The sequence below is a fragment of the Rhipicephalus microplus genome, chromosome X (assembly GCF_043290135.1).
Source record: "Rhipicephalus microplus isolate Deutch F79 chromosome X, USDA_Rmic, whole genome shotgun sequence".
NCBI lineage: Eukaryota > Metazoa > Arthropoda > Arachnida > Ixodida > Ixodidae > Rhipicephalus > Rhipicephalus microplus.
Window position 1 is genome coordinate 101,215,717 of NC_134710.1, and position 9,815 is coordinate 101,225,531.

The window sequence follows — 9,815 nt, forward strand, 5'->3', positions numbered from 1 at the left end:
GAAGGGCAAGCTTTTCAGACACAGCAAAGTAACAATTGGGAAGCGCGGCGATCCAGACGGCAGGAAAGAAACGCGCCGCACGCCCGCCATCTCGTAGGCCATGGTGTGGCATGGGCAGCACTTCTCTTGAGAGATGATGATGCTTGCATATTCACAAAGCCCACGGGCTACAGCTGGCGCGCCGTGCAATCCAAGCTGGCTGCGGGAGAATTATCAACCCGTCAATTCGAGTAGGAAAAGATAGGACGCACGGGCGTATGCCCCTTGCCGCTTTCACCGGTTGAACTCATGATCGGCAAATGAATGTATATCGGACCAAAGAACTTTCCCAAACGACAGGAACTGCTAAATGTTCGCTACCTCATTTCTTGCAGCAGTTCGAAGGCTGGTGGTGCCAGCAGATTGACCGTGCATCAACGACGCCTTTCGTAATCCTGCGCGTTCTACAGAAAACTGCAAACTCGAATAGACGTATGAACTGAACACCACTCCGACATAATTTCTGCCGAGCCTGTCTGACGGATTTGCCGCAGTAGTGGGCCACTAGCGAGTAGCGTGCCATCGCGGCTGCACGGGACCGAATGTTGAACGTGGCGATGTTTTGCAAACATACTACGCCGTCGTCATCACTCGTGCTGTAAGCACCATGTAGTTGCTTCTTCAACGGAATATAAACATTTAATTTCCCATTAAGTATAGCTTGTGTCAATGATGAGAGCATAAATAACAGTGCGCAATTCACTGCACTTGGACGTTGCAGGTTCTATCAGCGTAATCACAACAAGGATATCGAAACTAATACACGCGAAATTGTGAAAATTCGTCGAACAACGTCGTTCGGACGGTACCGGTGAAGTGTAGAAGTTAGCTGAGGGGCGTGGACTGTGGTCGTAACTGCACGTTTCATTGCTCTAACCATTTCGCTTCCCTTGTCAAGCTCGAGCGTGCACATGTCGGCGGCATGCAGCGCTCCGTAGTACCCACTGTAATTGGGCTACATACAATCCACAAGAAAAAGTATGCTTCTGTTTGGAGCTCGATAAAAGAAATTATACAATAAATACAATAAAAGTGACTTACGAGCTTGAAAAAACTATTACTCAATAGAAGACGTGAAGTGCAACTCGCTGATCGTATCCTTGCTGTCACTGTCGGTGCGTTCTACGTCTAATGGAAAATTTTCGGCGTCAAAACGCTTTCTTTGAGCACAACTGCTGAAAGTAGTCTAAGGAATTCTTTCCACCAAACGACTTCGATAACACCAACAACGCGCCACTCACCACACACAACACCAACATGGCGTCACTCACCACTTTTATCGGGGCGCGGGGAACAATTCACTCTGACACCCGCCAAGAAGCGAATCGCTTGCAGCGTGCTGCGATTTATTAACGACGGTAAAAATCGAATGCCGCAGCGTTTGCCAAGGTTTGGAAGAGCGAATCGCGAGCCTGCGCTAATGTCCGCGTACAATAAATGTTATGTGATTCATGCACTACAAAGGCACTGACGAGTGCTATGCGCACGTAAAACAGGGTGTGTTTCATCTGCAAAGGTCAGAATATAACGTTTAACTATCTAGCGTGGCTGCAGAAAATCTTACGATGCTGATGTATGTACTCTGCGGGCTATAATTGAAGGCGCGATTTGCCACGTATTTTCACAGAAACTTTGCGTCTCTCAAGAGCGAATCAGATGTATCGCGTCACTGGCGGTCCGGTATATTCACTGATGCAGAAAACACACAAAATGGTTTTCTTGCTAATGCGTTAACACAGAGGCTAGCACAGCCGAACAAGGGAGCGTCTGCTTGCTTATCGTCCTTGATAGGACGCTCCTGAATTCCACTTGGCGGCGTGACAGTCTATGAACACCTTATCATTAAGTATTACGGCTTGGTGGCGCTATAGCCACCGCCCGATCTAAAGGGTACAGCCATATTCATCCATCCAATCTCGAATGTCATCGTACGTGTAGAGAGGCATAGGTCGCCTAGAAGATGACGCGTTACCAGGCGCACGGACAGTCAAAGCTGGTGTATAGCCGAGTGCGCCTCCTCGTTAGGATTGATCGAAGCGACCTCAATGGTTCTAAGGTGCACAGGAAACCAGACCAATAAGTGATTTTTGAGGTCTTCGGCTTTTGTAACAATCTGTAGGACCAGAGGAGCCACCATGCCCGTAGGCGTGCGGACGGAAGAGGGAGCAGGGGGGGGGGGGGGTGAGAGGGACGCGCAAAGTCAGCCCAAGCCAAAAGCCGAAGACAAAAGCCGAAGACATTGACATAAGGAAAAAGGAGCGCTGCGATGAATCTTCACCCCATGAAGGAGAACCCTGCCCATTTAAAATGCCTTGATAGTAGCCTTGGATTGATGATTGATATGTGGAGTTTAACGTCCCAAAACCACCATATGATTGATTGATTTGTGGGGTTTTAACGTCCCAAAACCACCATTTGATTATGAGACACGCCGTAGTGGAGGGCTCCGGAAATTTCGACCACCTGGGGTTCTTTAACGTGCACCCAAATCTGAGCACACGGGCCTATACAACATTTCCGCCTCCATCGGAAATGCAACTGCCGCAGCCGAGATTCCATCCCGCGACCTGCGGATTAGCAGCCGAGTACCTTAGCCACTAGACCACCACGGCGGGGCAATAACAGCCTTGGGGTCTGAAGAATTTGTCTCATGTACACCGTCAGTCAATGCAAGAGCAACGACGACAACCTGCTCTGCAATGCTAAAGCTAGTAGTGCAGCTGGTAGCGCAGTTAATTACTTTGGAATCGTTGCCAACAACCACTGAAGAGAACGGTTATTTTTGAGCATACGAAGCGAGATCTACGAAAAAGGCTCGTTTCTTGTGAAAGCGGGCACTGACGAGCTGAGCTTTACCCCTAACGCGTCTTCATGCTTCTTTGTAGGTTGGATGCACCCATTCTGTTCACCAATTTCTTAAGTATATGTTAAAAATATTATTTCTTAAGAGTGGCGAAGGCGATGAAGAAGACCAGAGCAAAGCCCCGAGCACGCGCACGTATTCCATTTTTCTCACTCCCTCAATTTTCCGGCACACATAGTAACGTGAATTCACAAATTCCTTGTGGACAGGAAGTTTAATCGTTTTAGATGCGGCTTTTTCATCGACTGTTCACATCAAACTAGCGGAGTAGCGCAAGGCTCAGTGCTTTTCCCGGGGCTGTTAGATGTGCGAATGAGCACCATATCACGCAACCAGAAAATCCCTACTTATGTTCTTGTTTTCCCTTTGCAATAGCCCGTGCACATTTCATTGTGTTATCATTATAAGGACATACCTCAGGTTCACGGAGTTTATTAAATACTTTGGAGTATATAATTGATAATGCACCTCTTAACTGGCGACAACACATCGAATACCGGTCCCCCGCAGCAAGTTGCTCGGCAACGTGCCCGCACTGCCACCTTCATTATTGTTTCGTACAGCAACAGACTGGAACGGCCTTTCCAATCACATCACAGTCTTAGCCCGTTTTGCTGGATTTTTGACCACTTTACCAGATTACGATATATAAAAACATGGCTTTTATTTTTTTTGTATGTACCCACTCTTCGTGTTAAACCACATGAGTAGGGTCTTTAAGGAATAAGAATGAAGTGAAATAGCTAGAAAAGGTTCTCGAGCCGTCGGCATGTTTGACAAGTAACTACCGAATTGGCATGACAGGAGATTACACTTGTAATGATATATTGAATGTACGTCCGTCCTATTTTTGAATTCGGTTGCGTGATTTTCTCTGATGCTCCAGCCTACAATATCCGCCCTCGAATTCTTTTAGAAAAAGAAGCTCTGTGCTTATGCATTGGCCTTCCTAAAATGGTTTATAACTGCGTTTTATACCTAGAATCAATAGTTTTTGCTCTTTCGTGCAGGTTTGGTATTTTGGCCGTTCAGACGTTCTTAAGAATTTACGAGTCTTAAGAATTTACAGCAATCAGAGACAGGCTTTTCTTTACTTTCCAGAATTATTTTATTTCGGTAGGAATTCTATGGACAGTCTCGGCTGGTTTTTCGACGTTGCCGCCGCCGTCATTCACCGTATATGTATACGTATCTATGTATATGAAGGCTCAAGAAAGAAAAAAAAATCGGCCCCATATCTGCATGTTTCACTGCAAATGTCGTCGAAAGACGATAGTCTTGCGTCTGGAGAAAGTGAACAAAACGTTTATTTGAAGTTCTGCGCAAGAAAATCGGTGAATATTATTCTGAAGGCGCTGCGTTAGAGTGCCCCGATGCGTGCAGCGGAGGCGAACGAACGCATCAAGGCACTTCACACGTGAGACATGAGCGCTATCTGGCAGATATCTTAAAAAACGAAGCGCGTGGCATGCGTGCCTGTCTGAGAGGCGATAAGTTGTAGAGCATAAGGCGACGGGTAGGTGCCACCACCGTGTCATCTTAGAAAAGGGTTGGAAACACTTGTTTTATTGTGCAAGCGTTGCATTGCTAGCACAAAACGCTATGGTCCTTAGAATTATTTATGCATGCATACGTACAGAATATTGACGTGTTGTTATTGTGCCTCAGATATGCGCAATAATTGCTTTTTAATCGACAATCACCCCATTCTGCCTGCTCTTTACCGGGAAGTTAGACGGCTTCAGCTGAATGTGTAGTATCAACCATAGGCGTCTGCTGAAAATCAAGAGGATTGAGATCTTCCGAACAGCCTTAAAAACATAGTTGCTGATGATCAATTAATGGTGCTTAACATCCCCATACCACAATATGATTATGAGAGACTCCGTAGCGGGCGTTCCGGAAATTTTACCACTTTAAGTCTTTAACGTGCACCTAAATCTAAGTGTATGGGCCTCGAGAATTTTCGCCTACATAATGCTTCAGGGATTCAACACCGCGGCCTTCGGGTCAGCAATGGAGCACCATAATAACTGGGCCACCCTGGCGGGTATCAAAAACGATGTTTAGGCAAAATCACTATGCGATACTTTTCATCCAGCTGTAAGGGCGCAAGCTCAAATGCATATCCAGCTTTCAGGGACACTGAATGATCAGCTCTCCTATTGGCTTGAAGCTCGCGTGTTTTCAATGTAATAGGGTCATTTCTCAACGACAGAAAATTGTAGAAGCGGAAATTTTAAAAGTTCTGAAAGGGACAAGTTCCAGCAGCTGCACTGTACCTCACAAATGCAGCATCGTTTGCGTCGGGGCGTCTGATTCTGTTCCCACGACGAATGAAGTTTACACAATAGAACCCCAAGGAAGCCACCGAAATCAAGCCTTGTTTTTTGAAACAAAAAAGGGTCGTCTGAAAAAACAAAACTGGCCGGAAACCTGCGAATTTCTTGGATATATAAGTAGTACGAGGACTAAGCTTTGATTCGAGCGCACAATTATGTTTAAGCGGGACGAAAAATACGTTACAAAATGCAGCTTTTCACAGCACAGTCACGTCGCCGACTCGAGCCTTGGATCATAGTATCTTCATAAAACAAATTTCATAGCTGCGCACCTGACTGGCGCTATGGAGTGCTTCGAGTTGGCTGAGCGACCGAGCTGGTATAGCTCGTGCGCGGTCAATGATTGGTATAATGGCTGCACAACTGCACTGCGCAGGCTGCAGCATGCTCGTGCTGTAGCCGGTGGAGAGTAGTTTTTCCAGTCCAGTCCTCCTTTATGGCGCGCCTCATTAACATATCGTAATTTTGGCACGTAAATCTCCAACAATGATTCTCACCAGTGCGTCATGCCCTGCGCAACTGTGACGGCGCACACGTTTGCACGAATACAAAAAAGAGCTTTTTTCAACTAAAGCCAGTTGCACGCCGACGCTCTATGCTATCTCCATCCTTTTTTTTTAGTCTATGTGGATTGCGTCCTTAATATTTTTTCTATGCTGAAGATTTAGTTGCTTGTTCTTTTACTAAAGCAGTGCACCCAAAATCTTTGCTGCGGCGCCGGTTTCCCTTGTGAAAATGGAGCAAGTAATTGTAAGGTGTTTTATCATTTCTTATTACGGAACCCATTATTTTAACAAAATATGATGAACCATGGGTCTATTTCTGTTAACTGCGGCACCAGAAAATGCAATATATCTTTATTTCAAGTAAAGCATCACGGAAGCTATTTATCGTATATTAAATACGCACAGTATTATCACAGTCTGACGGCCCCGCCGCGGTGGTCTAGTGGATAAGGTACTCGGCTGCTGACCTGCAGGTCGCGGGATCGACTCCCGGCTGCGGCGGCTGCATTTCCGATGAAGGCGGAAATGCTGTAGGCCCGTGTGCTCAGATTTGGGTGCACGTTAAGGAACCACAGGTGGTCGAAATTTCCGGAGCCCTCCACTACGGCGTCTCTCATAATCATATGGTGGTTTTGGGACGTTAAACCCCACATATCAATCAATTATTACAGTCTGACGAGCAATGGCAGAACCAGCACAAAGCTTGTGTTGCCAACTCGATGTTTTTTTTTTCTACATGAGCAATGTTATCTTCTTCGGAAAGTAGTGGCGCTTTTGGTCGTTACGATAGGCAGTTTTATGATAACGAGCACAAAGCTTTGAGTATAGCGCTGCGCATGCGTGGCACGATAACCTCAAGCGGGTTCCCGTTGAGTGACAGAAACAGTGGGCGATTGTAAGGACCACGAAGAGTACACTATTCTAAAACTCCCTATTTCCCTTCTGAAATAGAGCTATCCTGGCGAATTGCAAACAGAACACCACTGTACAGTGATATTAAGAGTTTAGCAGTTCCATATGCGCAAGCTTGTGCCTCGACATTGTTCAATAATACATTACAAGAAAGCTGGTGTGGCTTGACAACCGCGCCTATAGCTCAAAGAGTGAAATACTCAACTCAAATCAAATTTTATTTCCACCATGTACAATCTACAGTGGACGAGAACAACAACAACAACAACAACAACAACAACAACAACAACAACAACAACAACAACAACAACAACAACAACAACAACAACAACAACAACAACAACAACAACAACAACAACAACAACAAAAAACTGCCCAGAGGCGGCTTGACTAGTCCATAGCCCAAAACAATCTATGGCATGTGGACGACGACAAAGAAAAACAATTTTAAAACGAAAACATGAAAACGTATGAAAACTCAGTCAAGGTCATACAACGCTAAACAGCTTAGAAACATCTAGATGGTGCTTTTGAGGCTGCTAGCAGTTGTGGCGTGAGATCGGACTCTCTGGCAACCTTCTTGAACGCTTAGCAGCTGCGTGGAAAGGAGGTATTACGTGTTACGTACTGGGGGCCTTGAGTTTTTATAAGTAGAAGACAAGGGAGAATCTAGTCCTGGTCTGCGTAGTGGTGCTTTGGCCTATACGTCACGAATAAAAAGACACGGTCCCAGTGTTAGTAATTGGAAGTGACGTACATTGCAGCAAATCACCTGATGATCGATTAAACATTTCTGTGAGACCATTCGTTTCATGATGTTAAGATGTGGTGGTCCGGTGAAAGACCTTGTATTTAACTAGATTCGCTTCACGACATCGAACAGAAATACATATCCGTCAGTCGATGAGCACCTCACGTAGTGCGCCAATCTGTAGAATAACGTCGAGCGAAATGAGAGAGAAAACAACAACAACAACAACAACAACAACAACAACAACAACAACAACAACAACAACAACAACAACAACAACAACAACAACAACAACAACAACAACAACAACAACAACAACAACAACAACAACAACAACAACAACAACAACAACAATAATAATAATAATAATAATAATAATAATAATAATAATAATAATAATAGGAGCAGCGTAACGTCCCAAAACAACCGTATGATTATGCAAGACACCGTAGTGGAGTGCTTCGATTCTTTAGACCACCGGAGGTTCTTCAACGTGCGCCTATAACTAAGCACACGGGCCTAAAGCATTTTCGCCTTCGTCGAAATTGGGACCGTCGCAGCCGTACTTTCTACATTGAGCCATATTGCCCCGCCGCGGTGGTCTAGCGGCTAAGGTACTCGGCTGCTGACCCGCAGGTCGCGGGATCGAATCCCGGCTGCGGTGGCTGCATTTCCGATGGAAGTGTAAATGTTGTAGGCCCGTGTGCTCAGATTTGGGCGCACATTAAAGAACCCCAGGTGGTCGAAATTTCCGGAGCCCTCCACTACGGCGTCTCTCATAATCATATGGTGGTTTTGGGACGTTAAACCCCACATATAATCCCATTGAGCCATATGTTAAAATAACACAATCTTAGTTCGTGGGACCGATTCCCAGACGCGGCGGCCACATTTCAACTGACGCAATCTGCTAGAGGCCAGTGTGCTCAGATTTAGAAGCACGTTAACCACACATCGCCCAACTATTGAGCCCTATACTATACGGTATATCTCACATTCACATCGCGTTTTTCGGACGCCAAACCACCAACAATTATTATAAGAAGTATAACCGCTTTCTGTGCAGCCAGAGGAGGCCAAGTAGCAGAAAAATCCCGAAATATATGGGGATGACAAGTTAGCCTATGCTACAAGCTAAACGCAACCTAGATTTCTAAGTTTCGAAAATGCTACCATTGAACTATTCCGGCATTAAATGTATGCCAACCCCATCAAGATCTGCCATCGGCCGAGCCTTTCGAGATGGCAAAAAAATTGCCCAGTTTTCACCGAGTCGTGTAAGGCTGGGGCAGAGCAAAGGTTGTCGGCACTGGCTTGTCTGCAGGCTTGACTAGGCACACGTTCATTCACACGCTCATGCACAAAATGTTCACGCGATCACATTGCGATTCACGGGGATTGGCTAGGTATCGATCGAGTTCCATTGAGAATTGATTCGGAATTGCAGCACCATGAGTACCTCATTTTGTAAATAAGCTATTGATCTAGTTTTTATATAGGCTTGGTCTCGAATAGATTGCATCTTATGTTAATCTAAGTAATTAGCTAATTAACCAAGTTAGCGCAAGTTAGACTCAGTCTTAATTAGTGTTAGACTGCGCTCAACACATTTTACCTTATTTCTCAGCATGACCATTGGCATACAAAAATCTCAGTTTGGCTTAATTAGGATTTATCTCAGTGTGCTTTAATTAGCTTAGCTATGCGTAGGTAATTAGGTTTTACGACAACATGGCTTTATAAGGCTTGCTAATGGTTACATTGATTTAGATAGGCACAGCAGATCCTAATTTTGCCTGATGCAATCGCCGCGCCAACATACTCATGAATTCTTCCCTACGTTGCAGACCGGACAAACCGCCGGCAATCACAAGAAGGAAAAAAAAAAAGAATACGTTTGGCTTCCTTTTCAAATTGTCTGGCGCAGCCTGGCTGAATTTTTTTTTTTCTGATGCGTCGAACGATTTGTTGCCATAGAATACAGGAACGACTAGCCGCTTTGACGTTACAACTCGCCGGTCTTATATCTGTCGCCGTTGACGACGAAAGGTGGCAGACCAAGCCAAGTCTTGAACTTCTTTTATTTTTTTATTTCTTGCCGCAACGCAACTTTTTTCTACGCGCGACATTCAAAAAGATAACGTCACGTGGCACGTGGTGCAAGACAGGCGAACTAAACGCCGATGTCTGTGAAAGCTGGTGGATCTCTGATTACGTAGAAATATTTGAATACAGAGCATCTATCTTTGACTGTGTAACAATCTCGAAGCGTGTACTAGTAATATACGTAAGTGAATACTTGCAATCAATGCAAGAATAATTTACGGGGTTGTTGTCACTGATGGAAGCGCAGTCCTTTCGAGTGGTGATTCCCGGTCTCTGAACAAGGGGGTGTATTAATA

At 45.1% G+C, this 9,815-nt stretch overlaps 1 pseudogene; it reads left to right on the plus strand.

The window, feature by feature from the left end:
• Nucleotides 1-5,528: 5,528 nt before the first annotated feature.
• LOC142775067 (uncharacterized) lies at nucleotides 5,529-7,798 on the plus strand (annotated as a pseudogene).
• Nucleotides 7,799-9,815: the final 2,017 nt, after the last annotated feature.